Below are 4,063 nucleotides of genomic sequence, written 5' to 3' on the forward strand. Positions count from 1 at the left end.
AGAGAGAGAGAGAGAGAGAGAGAGAGAGAGAGAGAGAGAGAGAGAGAATGTGTGTGGTATAAATATGATATATATAATAGAAAAGGCATATTAATAACTGGAATTTTTCCAAAAAGATAGTCCCTTTTGGACTTGTATGAAAAGGGCTTATTCATTATGCTTTATAGTTCACATTGAAACCATCTCAGGAAGATTATCTGCTAGGTTTTAGCCTCTCCTAGATGGCTCTTGGCATAAAGCCAAACATACCCCTAGTGACATAATTCCTTCAGCAAGTATGGCACCTAAACCTATCCAAACAGCTGCCACCAACTGGGGCACAGATATTCAAATATCTTAATGTCTCATTTAAGCCACCACTCTAATCTGAGTGACAGAGCAGAAATGAAACAATCAAAAACAAAAAAAAAGACTACACTTGCTGTGTTGCTTCTTGGGACCTGATCTGTCTCTAGGAAGGCGATCTGGGTCTTTCTTTGAAGTGGTTTACTTTTAACACCTTTTTGGATATATTTTTATTGTATGTGTACAAGTGATTTGAGCGTGTTATGTATATGCACCATAAATTTGCCTGGTGTCCTTGGAGGCTGAGAGAGAGCATTATATCCCCTAGAACTGGAGTTACAGGCAGATGTGAGCCACCATGTGTGGTTGTGGTTGCTGAGAATCAAACCCAGATCCTCTGCAAGGACAATAAGTGCCCTTAACTACTCTGCCATTTCCCTAGCCCCAGTGGTTCAGTTTCAAACAATGGGCTCAGGATCCTTGTGTTTTCATGGGACAGCAGTTTTCAGCCTCCTGATCATCTGTTTTATATTTAATTGTCAAAATCTAACTACATCTGCAGGATGCCATCACAGATAATGCTTCTCTTTGCTGAGTTTACTGTCTGGATCTGGACCATGGCCATACTAAGTCCAAGGCCAACTGAACAAAAGCATTTTTCTTTACTCAGACAGTAGTAACAACAAATGTAATGTCTTTGGTCTTCTGAGGAACAGACTGAATCCCACAAAGATATGGAAAAAGCAAGTTGACTGAAAGATGGACGTGACTTGTGCAAACAACAACTGCTTCACACAAGGCACGAGGATCACACAATCAGAGGAAAGTTTCAAGAACAAGATATGCAACAGATTGGGGGCATTTCATTGTTTTCATGAAGGAAAAAACCCACTGATAGTCCCACCTAAAAGGTCCAGCAGCAAGGCCAAAATGTGGGAGATAGGACAAGGTCAGGAGATGAAAAGGGAGAGTGTGTAGGCAGATAGGATTCATTAAGGCTAGAGACTGATCTCTTCCAATTGGGACAGAGCCCCTCACTCTGCAGGACACTGTGGAAGAGGACTTATCCATGGATCCTGGGCCTGTGTCATCAATGAACAGAAAATGTCCCATGTTTGCTCAGGCACTAGAAAGCAGACAGAGGATCATCCTGGTTCCAACTGGATGAAAGAGAAGTGATGTCATTAACTCCTTATACAGGATCTGAGTGAAGGACCACAGGACCTGGCCTAAGGAGTTCATGTCACACTGAGGAAAAGAACTGGAACTAACAGGTGATTGGAAAGAGGAAAGGAAATAGTAGATCTCTGCAGAGGAGGGACTGGATGCGTAACTAATTAACTAACTAATCACCGTGGGTTTTGGGGTTAAGGGGCATTCTTCCCATCATTCATTTCCTTCTCACCCACTCTTACCTGGTGCATTGTATTTACCTGTTCCTTTGCTCTGGTTCTCACCCGCTGCCACACTGTGAGTACCCTCTTTTCAGGGACTTGACCTATTCTAGACCCACTACTTTGTTTAGCTTTGTTTCAGGTCATTTTGTTTGTTTTCCATCTCACCTGATAGAATCATTTGACATTCCCTCCCGTATTGTATCCTGAGACCCTTTCCTGCCGACATCCTCAGAGGTCAGCTCCTCTTCTGCCAGCAGGAAAATGAGGTCCTACCATTAACCTGGATTTCCCTAACATGGCTGCTGAGTCTTTGGGGACAGGGGACATCCTTTCATCCTTCCTAATCAGAACCCTTACAAGTTGTTGTCACATAGCAAAGGGGACAGAACTGTCAGTGTTGCTGAATTATCTGAGGACCAGGAAGCTAAGGTAAGACTTCCTCAGGTTTGAGGTCTGGTCAGAGAATCAATTTATGTTTCCATTTTAGTCTCACTATCCACTACTCCGGATGTGGTCCAGTCTTCATCCATAGCCATCAGGCCTACCCCTCTGTCCTGCTGGTCATCCACACCTGCTCCCTCCTGCTTGTTACCTGAGAAGCATCGTTTGAGATGGCAGGTACTGAGGGCAGTCTTTGGAGGGGAGAAAAGATACACATAAGGAGTAAAGAAGAAAGTGAATTTTCAGAGTCCTACTCTTGTCCCTCAATTGTAGTATCTTATTCAGAAAGGAGGTAAGTGATGCTGAGTTCATGTTGCTGGCTAGCAATACCATGTGCATGCTCAGCCTTTACAGGAAAGAAATATTGTCACAGATTTGTGGGAAATGAGAAGAGAATATAGCAGGTGCCTGATCAGAGCAGGTTCCTAACTAGGAAGCCCATGATGCATGCTGTGGGGACAGGACGAACACAAAAGAACATGAGGGTTCCAATTTATTTGTAGAGGGGAGAGGATTCCATCCCACTCCAAACACGGATAAAGAAGATAAAAATAAAGAGATGGCCAAGTGACAAGACTACTTTCTGCTCTTGCATCTGACTACAATTCTATTCCCAGCACCTACATAAGAGATCTTAACCATCTACAACTGCAGTTTCAGGGTATCCATCCCATTATTCTCCAGAAGCACCAGACATTCACACAGTTCACTTACAGACACGCAGGTAATACTTATGTACGTAAAATAAAATTCGATTAAGAAGCAGAAGCAGTGATACCCACCAATACCTGGACCAGTGTTCCCACTGGAGGCAGATGGGTCTGTGCTGTTGCTACTGGAGTCTACTGCTCTCATCTGAGTTACCCAGAGCAAAGAAAGAGAGGCAGAGGAGGCAGGCATATTCACAGCTGTGTGTGCCACTCTAAGATGTTGAGAGGCTGAGAAAGAAGGGAGGATGTCTGCCACCTTACTCAAAACCTGGAAAATCAAGATCTGGGACCTTCTCTAGATAGGGCCCCAATCAGTTCCTTCAACCCCTCCCATCAGGCCCTGAGTCAGGGAGCAGAGCTCATCATTACTAAGTCATTCTGCATGTCCATGGTCTGCAGCAGGGTGTGTAGCTAGCTGACTAAGGAATATTAAAAAGGAGTAAGGCAGATGCTCTAGAGATGCAGAGGGCAGGAGTGATGTGCAGAAAGAACTAAAGGATCATTAGTGAGGATGGCTTTGAGATGGAGGTGACCAATACAGGTCACTCAGAAGAATGGACCCAGCTTTTCTTAGACCCTACAAGAGATGTACTTCCTTGCTGTAGGTAGATGTTCCAGAGAAAGTCATGAGAGCTCATCTGCTGCAGCCCCTCTCTCTTCTCATCAGTCACCTTTCCATCACTTTATTTCTATCTCCATGAGTTTTAATTCTGAACCAGATGGAGGAAGGGATCTGTGACCATTTCATGGTCTTTTTGTTCTGTGTTCAACTCTTTGAGTCCTTTTTAAACACCATGCACTGTTTCTATTGGTGCTACATGGTGAGATGTTTGCTTTTAATGGAAAGCATGACTATGTACTCACACCAAGTAGTGAGTAGAGACAGCATAACCACACCTCTTCCTTTGTTACTTTGTATATAACTTGTTAATATCTAGGTCAGTCTGAGACAGACAACACACAGAGGGAACATTCCTCCAGGGTGTTTGGCTAGGAGTTCTTAACTGCTGTTAACAAAGTTAATTTGGTTCCCTTTCCATCATGTTTCCTAGGTAGTCTGCTGTGTCTAGATGAAGGTGCATGTCTCCTTTCTAGCTACCAGCTGTCAGAACCTCATAGAACTTTATGATAAGCATAAACTTTGTACTTTCTATGAGAAGCAGATGGGCACAGAAGTAGCTGCTGATGCTCTGGGTGAAGACTAGAATCAGAATCAGTAGTGGGGATGAC

This window comes from Grammomys surdaster, unplaced genomic scaffold, assembly GCF_004785775.1.
Source record: "Grammomys surdaster isolate TR1022 unplaced genomic scaffold, NIH_TR_1.0 373, whole genome shotgun sequence".
Lineage (NCBI taxonomy): Eukaryota > Metazoa > Chordata > Mammalia > Rodentia > Muridae > Grammomys > Grammomys surdaster.